Below are 11151 nucleotides of genomic sequence, written 5' to 3'. Positions count from 1 at the left end.
ATTATCATCATCATCATCATCATCATATGCATGTGATAAAGAAGTCAGGGCCCTCAAATTCTCCAACCAGTTCTTTGCTTCAAGCTTCTACACCGCTTCACCATGATACTAAATGCATTGCAAAAGACATCCAGGCTGCTAAGGGGATAGAACATGCTGATTCCTCAGGGTTTACTTGTAACTGTGACTTAAGATAAGCAGACCATCAATACCTGGGGTGGCTCAGGCACGAGGTCAGTTGAATGCTCTGCCCACACCTGTGAGCAATCAGAAGGGAAGCACACCAGAAGACTGTGATGTTTATACTGAGTCTGGATATATTCCACACTGCATATGCTCCCTGCCTCAAACCCTAAAAAACTACTGCCTGTCCGTGTGGGAAATACAGGTCTAGATGGACAAACAGTCTGACTCAGTATCTAAGGCAGCTTCCTGTGTCCTTAAGTTCCTGAGAAAGGGCTTTACTCCACCCTCGCATACGCCGTGCCTGCTAATATTACGGTTTTATGAAACTGTTACTATCCACGGATTGAGTGAGTCTAGGATGAGATAAGTAGGGCATAAGCCACAAAATGCGTAAGCATTTTAATTAACCAGAACAAACACAGGACTGCTGTTTCGTCTCATTTGCCCACCAGCTGTGGCATCTTCTGTGGCGTCAAACAAGCCTACCTGTCACATCACGTTATCTCCAGAATCCGAGAACGTCGCTCGAGTTTAATGGCATTAATTGCACCCGGATGGAAGCAAACACAGCTCCGCTGTCATCTATCCTTCCTCCTATTGCGGGGGGGGGGGCTACTTGTCATGCTATTGCCCCCTCCCCCGGCTGGACAGGTCCTTTATTTAATTACCCACATGCTGACCCATCCGCTGTGGCTTCTGTAGCGCCCGTGTTTCCATGTTTAAGACGACAGCATCAAGCAGGAACATAATATGCTCATCCATTGAGGCAGCACAACCTCCAGCATGAGGTTCAGTCCAGGCTGGTTGTCGTCTAGCTTCCAAAAGCAGCATGAAGCCCGGATTTGCAACGTCGCTCAGTTAAAGGGATTGCGCTTTGGAACAGTTTGTGCCGTTGCCAACTTGCATCAAGGCATATGAATTACCTTGTCAGATGGGACCAGTGGCCCATCCAGTCTGTGTGCCTGCCTGTGCGTCGATTGTGTTTATATTGCACCTTTTTCTCCAAGCAGCTCAAGGTGGTGTACACAGATCTCTCCCCTTCCTCGTTTAGTTCCCACAACAATCCTGTGAGGTAGATTAGGCTGAGAGGCAATGAGTGGCCCAAGGTCACCAAGAGAGCTTCATGGACACGGGAGGATTTGAAACCTGGTCACCCAGACCCTACTCCAACACTCTAATCACCATAGCACATTCTTTTTAAAAAAATATATATATTTATTCAATTTTCTTTTTCATTCATTACATATATCTCAAAGCCATATTCCTCCTCCCTCCCTCCCCTCCTAGGCTTCCCCCAACTTCCACTTCTGGTTTATTTCTCCTTTCATCCACCTTAAAGGTAAAGGTAAAGGCAAAGGGACCCCTGACCATTAGGTCCAGTCGTGGCCGACTCTGGGGTTGCGGTGATCATCTCGCTTTACTGGCCGAGGGAGCCGGCGTACAGCTTCCGGGTCATGTGGCCAGCAGGACTAAGCCGCTTCTGGCGAACCAGAGCAGCGCATGGAAACACTGTTTACCTTCCCGCCGGAGCAGTACCTATTTATCTACTTGCACTTTGACGTGCTTTCAAACTGCTAGGTTGGCAGGAGCAGGGACCGAGCAAAGGGAGCTCACCCCATCGAACCGCCGACCTTCTAATCAGCAAGCCCTAGACTCTATGGTTTAGACCACAGCACCACCCACGTCCCTTTCACCCACCTTGCTACCTCCTAAAAGAAAAAATACTAATAGTATACTTATACAATAATATCTAACCTAAAAACATAAAAATGAAAATAAGTACACCATATTATTTCCCTATCTTCTACACATTTTCTAGTACTAATGATGTGAATGTTTATTTAAAAATCACTACAGCATATTCAATATCCAATGGCCCATCTAGCTCAGTATCCTGTTCTCACAGTGGCCAAGCAGATGCCCCAGTAGGAAGCAGGTAGCAGGGGCATAGGAAGGGGGGAAGTGGGTGCTCTCACTGAGGGGGGTGTATTTGGCATGCCGCCTGCCCGCGACTCCCAAGCCTACTCCGAGCCATGGAGGTAAGGGGGAAGCTGCACCACTTCGCCGGCAGCATTCCCCCCTTCCCCCTTCGTTTTGACAGCTTGGGGGAGGCTGGGGCAGTGTGGTGTAGTGGTTAAGAGCGGTAGTCTCGTAATCTGGGGAACCGGGTTCGCGTCTCCGCTCCTCCACATGCAGCTGCTGGGTGACCTTGGGCCAGTCACACTTCTCTGAAGTCTCTCAGCCCCACTCACCTCTCAGAGTGTTTGTTGTGGGGGAGGAAGGGAATGGAGAATGTTAGCCGCTTTGAGACTCCTGAAGGGGAGTGAAAGGCAGGATATCAAATCCAAACTCTTCTAGGAAGTTGCAGGTGGGCGGTGTGCTGAATGTCCACTATGGGTAGCTTGCTCCACCCCTGTGGGCAGCTCACTCCGTCCCTGGCTGCAGGCACACACGCTGCTCCAGGCACCCGAGCGGCTATCCTGCGCCTGGGAGGGCACCCTCCATGCCACACACACACACCCTTGGGAGTGCGCCTGCCCTGGGCAGCGTGGGCATATGCTCTGCGGTTGGCTGGTAGGAGAACCTGAGTACATCAGCAACACTCCTCAGCTGGTATTCAGTGGAAGAAGGTACAGGGTTATAAAGACTAGGACTGAGAAACAGTTTAGGACTTGCTGATCAGAAGGTCGGCGGTTTGAATCCCCGTGATGGGGTGAGCTCCCATTGCTCGGTCCCTGCTCCTGCCAACCTAGCAGTTCGAAAGCACGTCAAAGTGCAAGTAGATAAATAGGTACCACTCTGGTGGGAAGGTAAACAGTGTTTCCGTGCGCTGCTCTGGTTCGCCAGAAGCAGCTTAGTCATGCTGGCCACATGACCCGGAAGCCATACGCCGGCTCCCTCGGCCAATAAAGCAAGATGAGCTCTGCAACCCCAGAGTCATCCGCGACTGGACCTAATGGTCAGGGCTCCCTTTACCTTTAAGGTAGTCTCTATCGGAGTATATTGAATCTAATTATGGGGTATCAGAGTTTTTAGGGGGCTAACCAGGCTGGGATAGCTGGGATAGCAGGCTTGTTGGTTTTTGAATGTCTGATGTAGATTTTTTCTATTTTGTTCTTCTGTATTGGACAATGACAATAAGGATTCTCCTATCCTATCCTATCCTATCATGACTCTGCAATGGAGGTAGAACATAGCCAGTTTCCACACTAGACAAAAAGAGGAGAACATCAGATTGAAAAGCAAGCCCTGTCGTTGCCACAGTTCACAAGTCTGTTGAACATAGGAAGCTGCTTTCTACTGAGTCAGGCCATCGGGCCCAGTGACTCTCCGGGGTTCCAGGCATGGGATGTTCTCAGTCCTGCCCGGAGATGCCAGGAATTGAATTTGGGACCTCCCGCATGCAACTGAGCCACAGCCCTGCCCAAACCTAGATGTCCATCTAGTCCAAAATCCATCCTTGGTAGACAAGATTCACCTGAGAAGCGCACCAGAAGCACATGAAGAGAACAGCTAGGGCTAGCCTGGAAAGCCCCACCCATTTCACCTTCCTAGTTGGAGATGGGGAGATATTTTGGGCCAGTTTTCCTGCCCAAGCTTTGCCCTCCTGCTCCCCAGAATTTGCTGAGGCAGCTTCATCACCCTGGTTTGAGGGGTGAAAGTTCTCTATGGAGAGTTTTCTGCTCAACTCCAGCCTCTGCCCTTCTTTCTTGTATATCCTCAGAATATATATATATTTTTAATAAGCATTATTTCATTTTGCTCCCTCTGGACTTGGAGGCTCCATAGTTAGCATATATTAGTTTGTTAGCTTGGTAATTGCATTTAATTTTACTTTGGCTTGGAGCCTAACTCGGTTTGCGAATGCAATCTGCTGAAGGACACAGGGAGAATTGACAAGCTCCACCATGACAGATTTCATCCAGTACAGTTGACCCAAACAGTGGGATCTGATGCTAAATCCAGTATGACTTAGACTTGTTCAGCTCCCCACTTACACAGCCCAAGAGGGATGACGTCTGCATTTCTATATCCTCTTTTCCCCTGGAAAAAATGGAGAGGAAGAAACCCCTGGACGTTTCCTTGTAGGGCGAGCAAGAAGCTTAAACCTTAAGCCTGCTTTGTTTTTTGGAGACTTTTATCCAGTTAAGCATGTTTAGGTAAATCCTGGATGAAAACAGCATACCGTTTCTCCAAGCTTCAAGGATCTTCTTCATGGTGTCTGGGTTAAGAGCCTTATGGCGGATTAGAGCCCCGTAGGACGAAGCTTTCTCTCTGTGTTATTATTGAAGACTTGAAACAGGAGGAGAGGGAAGGAATCTGGGGGGAGGGGGAGGGAGAGACAGAGAATGAAGCTAAAAATCAAGAGAGGGGAGGGAGAAATTGTGCAGCAATGGAGGGAGAAGAATTGATGAGCAAAGAGGTGAAGAATACTTAGAGCCATGGTAGAGTTGGCAGGTAAACCCAACCGTCATTTAGTCCAAGCCCCTGCAATGCAGGAGTGATGGTGAATAGGTCTTCTTATAGGGAAAGCATAGCAAAAATAAGGGATAATAGTATGGAACCATTTAAGCTCACTCTGGTGAGATCCATGGCTGAGTCAGTGGGAATTAAATGAAACATGGATCTCCTCAGTCCTAGTCCGGCACTGTCAACATGACACTTAGGGATTCTAGAACCAACACCTCCTCTTCCATCTTTCCCCTCCATCTCCATCCCTCCATCTCAGTTGCCTTGCCTGGGATGCTGGTTTCTGACATCTCCCCTTTGTTTGCTGCACGTTTGTGCAGATTTGGTAATACCGTTGTATTCTTGGTCGGCGTTTCCAGTCAAAATCACCAATGCATGATTGCCAGACAGGCGCGTGAGGGGCTGCACATCATAGAGCTCCTGAATCAATATAGAAGGGGTTTGGGTGGTGATTTCTAACAAAGGAGATAATCTTATGTACTTCTGATCTGTCTGAGCTCTCTCTCTCTCTCGCTCGCTCTCTCTCTCTCTCTTTTCTTTCAAGCTAGTAATGTGAGCAGACATAGATGCATGGGCTTCACACAGAGCCCAGACTCCATTTTCTAATTTTCTAATTTGTAACTAAGAAGTATTTTTACCTGCATAACACATTGAGGTATTTGCAGCCTTTTTTGATTATCTGACTAAAATGTGTGGTTCATTCTTAGCATCGTGGACAAAGAAGGGAAGGTTGTTGTTGTTTAGTCATTTAGTCGTGTCCGACTCTTTGTGACCCCCTGGACCAGAGCACGCCAGGCCCTCCTGTCTTCCACTGCCTCCTGCAGTTTGGTCAAACTCATGCTGGTAGCTTCGAGAACACTGTCCCAGCATCTCATCCTCTGTCGTCCCCTTCTCCTTGTGCCCTCCATCTTTCCCAACATCAGGGTCTTTTCCAGGGAGTCTTCTCTTCTCCTGAGGTGGCCAAAGTCTTGGAGCTTCAGCTTCAGGATCTGTCCTTCCAGTGAGCACTCAGGGCTGATTTCCTTCAGAATGGATAGGTTTGATCTTCTTGCAGTCCATGGGACTCTCAAGAGTCTCCTCCAGCACCAGAATTCAGGGAAGGTTAAAGTAAAGGTAAAGGTACCCCTGCCCGTACGGGCCAGTCTTGACAGACTCTGGGGTTGTGCGCCCATCTCACTCAAGAGGCCAGGGGCCAGTGCTGTCTGGAGACACTTCCGGGTCACGTGGCCAGCGTGACAAAGCTGCATCTGGCGAGCCAGAGCCGCACACGGAAACGCCGTTTACCTTCCCGCTGGTAAGCGGTCCCTATTTATCTACTTGCACCTGGAGGTGCTTTCGAACTGCTAGGTTGGCAGGCGCTGGGACGAGCAGCGGGAGCGCACCCCGCCGCAGGGATTCGAACCGCCGACCTTTCGATCGGCAAGTCCTAGGCGCTGAGGCTTTAACCCACAGCGCCACCTGCGTCCCCAGGGAAGGTTAGCAGACCACAAATAAACAAGGATAAAAAGGTGTACTTTCCTCATTCCTAGCTTCCTTCCAGCTGCAAAAGTGTGCAAGTGCTTTTACTCTGCTCAAAGGCCTTCACAGCCTGTTTGCTCTCATATTTCTCCAACACATGGGGGACAGGAGGTTTACATTTTAATCTATGGATTTAAACCAGGATCCATCTCTATCAGGCAGTAGTAGATGAAAGGTTGAGAACTATTGAGTTAATATAAGCAATTGTTTTCATAGGTAGAAGTGTGCATATTTTACTGTGCGATCGAGAAAAAATTCCTCTAGGCAAATTAACAGAGGCAGGTGGATGACTTCTCTTCATCTGTTATCTGCCCCTCAAGGATTCCAGCTGTCTCGTTGCCAAGTCAAATTGTTTCAGGTGGGATCCATCCTTCACAACAACTTCGCGCAGAGAAACAGTTGTCACGGCATATGTCTAGTGGCGCACAGGCCGGCAAGGATACCTACCAGATGCTTGGAAGCAAATTGTTTTTAGTGGTTGAGAGAACAGCTTCTTACCTCCCAGAATTCAGTACCAGAGGGACTGTCTACATTGCAAAACACAGAGAAGCAATGGCTGTTGAATCAGTTTAAATCTGCAATGTGAATATCCCCAAAGTGGAGACATGAAACTGCCCTAAAATTTTGGATTATGTTTGGTTGTTATGAAAAGGTTGGTTAGAGGTTGCTCTGACCACAAAGGTCAAATATTTAGCCCAGGAACCCAGGAGTGTGGTGGAATGGTTAGAGTGTGGGATTAGGACTTGGGAGACTTGGGTTCAAATCTCTACTCAGCATGAAGATTACTGGATGTGGCCTTGGGTTCCAGTCACTGTCTCTCAGCCTAACCTACCTCACAGGGCTGTTGTAAGGATTAAATGTGGAAGGGGAGAATTAGGTGGGGTAGAAATGAAGTAGATAAACAAATAGAGGAAAGGTAAAAATTGAACCGAGGAGAGAGCCTAACAGGAAGGCTGCATTGCCCAGAATGCTGGGGAGATGTTTTGTAAAATGAAAGAAAGGACACCCACAAATCCTTGGGGTTTTGGGGGGGGTGGAATTCAATTCAGTTTGCATTGAAAAGCAACCCTACCTAATCTGCAGTTTCCAAAGCAATATGCAAACCAAAACACAGCCACCCTTCAAAATTCACTCCAAATTTTTGCAATGCAATCCTCCAGCTAGGCAGTGCTTGCGAAAAGTCATATGCTAAGGTAAAGTATATATTAAAAAAGCATTACGTTAGTGAAAATAACAGGCAAAAATGCATTCTATTAGGGAAGTATAATGCATAAACATGTGGGGAAATGAGCTTTCAGTGGGAACACTGTGCATCAACTGAACAATAAATGCTCATCTCTCTAGACCATTGTACAGCTGGCTCTGTAAAGGCAACCAGGCAGTGCTCAACTACATTCACTCCCAGTACTTTTCCGAGCATGATTCAAAGTGTTGGCGCTGGCCTTTAAAACCTTAAATGGCCTGTATACCTGAAGGAGCATCTCTGCCCCCATCAACCAAACACTGGGGTCCATCACTGGACTTCTGATCCCACTCAAAAGAACCATTTTAGTCTCTGCTGTCTGTTAGTCATGAGAAAGAAAGAAAGAAAGAAAGAAAGAAAGAAAGAAAGAAAGAAAGAAAGAAAGAAAGAAAGAAAGATGTTCTCTCATATGGAAGTGATGGCAAAGTGGCTGTCTCTGGCCACAGATTCTCAAGGACTTTTTCATGCTTCTGGCATAATGTTCGCACTTCAGATAAAGTGCAGGAAGTTACATTTTCTTCCTTACAAGGTGTTGCAGCAGAGCCATTAAGGTGGACCGAACAGCTGTCAATTTAAGGCAGGAGTGTTCTCGAGCGATGGAGCGAGCCAGCGCCAATTCAAAAGCTTTCTCCCTGCTCTCACTTCATTTTCATGATTCCAGCCTTAACTCTGCCGCGAAAGATTTCATTAGAATGGAGACCGTTCGATGGGAACTCCTACGCTCATAAAACACATTTTGCAAAATTCAGGGTGGCAGGGTGAGACGTATATTTTATTACATCTATACATATATTCATTACGCTTTATTGTTGATACCATATATCTGTATTGTGCATTACTGCTTCTACTAAAGCAGAGTTTCTCAAAGAATGGATCGGAAAACAACAGCGAGACTCAGGCCACAGTTGAATAGGCATCAATCCCACAGCCAATGGTCTGCTTCGTACCTGTGTCCTGTAGCCTTTTGGTTGGCCCAATTCCAGCACCACCAATTCATCAAATTATAGAGTTGGACTTGGGATGTACCCCCATCTAGTCCCACCTCCTGCTTGCATGCTGAGTAAAAGTGGCTGGGAGATAAATATGTCATTGGGAGAGGGAGCAGGGGAAGAGGAAAGGAAGGAAGGTCTCCTTCTGTCAGGACTGCCGCTAGGTCCCAGCTCACAGAGGACCAACGCCCAGTGGATATTATATACAAAAGTCTTTATTGAAGTTTGGTTTCCATTTCCAAGCTCTGGGCGCGCAGACCCACGTCTTAACGCTAGACCGGCTAAGTCCCCTCTGACTCACTGCTCCACCCACACCAGTTTAAGATTCTAGCCCGGCTCCACCTCTTGCGCTGCTCTTTCCTGCGTTGGGTCCTTCTGCCCTCTGGGGTTCCCTCCTTCCTGGACTCCTCTGACGCGGAGCCTCCTGAGTCTTGCCCCTCCCTCCGGCGGGCTTTAGGACCTGGCTCCCTTCCCGGGCTCCCCGCTGTGCCGCGCTCCTGTACATTTGAACTTGGCGCGCGCGCCCAGCCGGTGACTTTCCTTCTGACCGTTTCCCCGCTTCCTGATGTGGGTGTTGCCAAACCTGACTCCTCTCCTCCCTCTGGTGGTGAGGACACTGGTCCCGACTCCTGGGACTCCCCCTCCCCACTGCGCTCTGGTGGAGACGCTGGCCCTGATCTCCAGCTGCTGTTCAGGGACTCCCCGCTGGCCCCTCCCTCTTGAGGTTTCTCCCTTGGAATCTCCCTTGCTCTGGCCACCGGCGCTCCCTTCTGTGAGTCCTCCGATTCGCTAGAGAGGCTTGTGGAATAACTCTGGCCACTGTTACTGCCTGCGCCCCCCTCGTACTCCTCCTCCTCACTCTCCATTTGCTCCCCCTCCTGTGTCTCTCCTTCTGAACCCCTGACACCTTCGAAGAGAAGAGGGACAAAGGAAGTGTAGGAAGGGAATCATTCCAGTCTTCTTTACCAAAGTATTCATAATCCACACTTTCATGAATGCATATATAACAAGGTAGTACCAGTATCAGAAAGTAAGATAACAGATTATTACGGCGATGATTGATTGATTGATTGATTGATTGATTGAATTTATAGAGGTCTCAGGGTGGTTCACAGAAAAGATCACAATATATAAAACCAAAATAAGAAAAATAACCCAATAATACACACACACACACCCCAAAAAGAGCCACATTTTAAAAGGATGTCCATCAGGCCAACCAAAGGCCTGGTTAAAAAGGAACTTTTTTGCCTGGCGCCTCGAGGTGTATAACCAGGCGAACTTCCCTGGGGAGAGCATTCCATTAGATTGGGAGCATTAGAACATAAGCAGAGGCCCATGGCCCATCTAGTCCAGTATCCTGTTCCCACAATTGCCAGCCAGATCCATATTGGTGGCCACCCCTGCCTCCTGTGGCAGCAGGTTCCATCATTTGCACTGTATGAATCAATGCTTTAATTGCAACTTATGGTTTCCGCTCACATCCTGCAGGCCCAAAGCCTCCTTTATTCATCCCATTAATGGCTCCTTTGCAGGAGACCTACAGCTGCGAAGGAAAGGAGATTATGCTCAGGGCAAGACATGCAATGGCACAGGAGAGAAACACACACATACACACGCTGGAAACAGATTCGGCTGTGTGAGAAAGGCGAGATGTATATAATAACCCCCAGCAGCCCTTTGACAGAGGCTCTGGCATTGCGAAGCCCCATGGGGGAAGGACGAAGGGGGCGAGAGGAGGCAGCAAGTGACAGGGGTGGTGTGCCTGCAGTGCCTGGAAGAAATTATCCCTTTTTCCAAAGACTAGTAATTCCCAAATCGTGTGCTGGAGCATAGCTAACACACCGTGCGAGCACTGCTAGTGTGTTTCAACGCTTGTTGTGGACATCCGTCTGTCGAGAGAGACAATGGAGTGTGCCTCCAGGGGTGAAGTCAAACTGCTATGTGTCAGATGCTGGTGGTGTTTGCTCGTGAGTAACCAGGCAGGACTCCGACCTGACTTTTACAGGTTTTATTGTGCAAACGATTTACCGTGCAGATCTACAAAGTTCATGTCTGACTTAGTCACTTGCAGAATCCGGGAGTGGCCCCTTCTGGCTTCTCCCCCAACATAAGAAATTCGGCACCCCAAGCCTCCTCCTCCCCTCCTCGCATTTCACCCCTCTGCACAAGCTGGGCAACAGAAGTGACGTGCATCCCTCCCGGCCAGCCCGGCGAGGTTTGGATTTGGATTTGATATCCCGCCTTTCACTCCCTTTAAGGAGTCTCAAAGCGGCTAACATTCTCCTTTCCCTTCCTCCCCCACAACAAACACTCTGTGAGGTGAGTGGGGCTGAGAGACTTCAGAGAAGTGCGACTGGCCCAAGGTCACCCAGCAGCTGCAGGTGGAGGAGCGGGGAAGCGAACCCGGCTCCCCAGATTACGAGACTACCGCTCTTAACCACAGGTGAGGCACTGGGGCTCTCAGCAGCATCCTCAAGCCCTTTCCTCGCTTGGCTGGCCCCTTCCCTCTCTTCTCCACTGGAGGTGTGGCTTTTCCCATCGCTGGAAGAGGAACTGCTCCTCAGGAGTTTCGGAGGTGCTCTGTATCCCAACGGCTCCCCTGCCTCCCTCCCCTGTTCCGATGGCAGTCCTCTGACACTATGTTTGCAGCACTGACGTGACCTCTACAGGGCACAAGCCTGGGCAGTATATATGGAGGTCCTGGGCTGTCCAGACGACAACAACACACACAAACACCCGGCC

This window comes from Podarcis gaigeae (genome assembly GCF_964106915.1).
Source record: "Podarcis gaigeae genome assembly, chromosome: 5".
Taxonomy (NCBI): Eukaryota; Metazoa; Chordata; class Lepidosauria; order Squamata; family Lacertidae; genus Podarcis; species Podarcis gaigeae.
Note: the sequence above shows the minus strand (reverse complement) of the source record.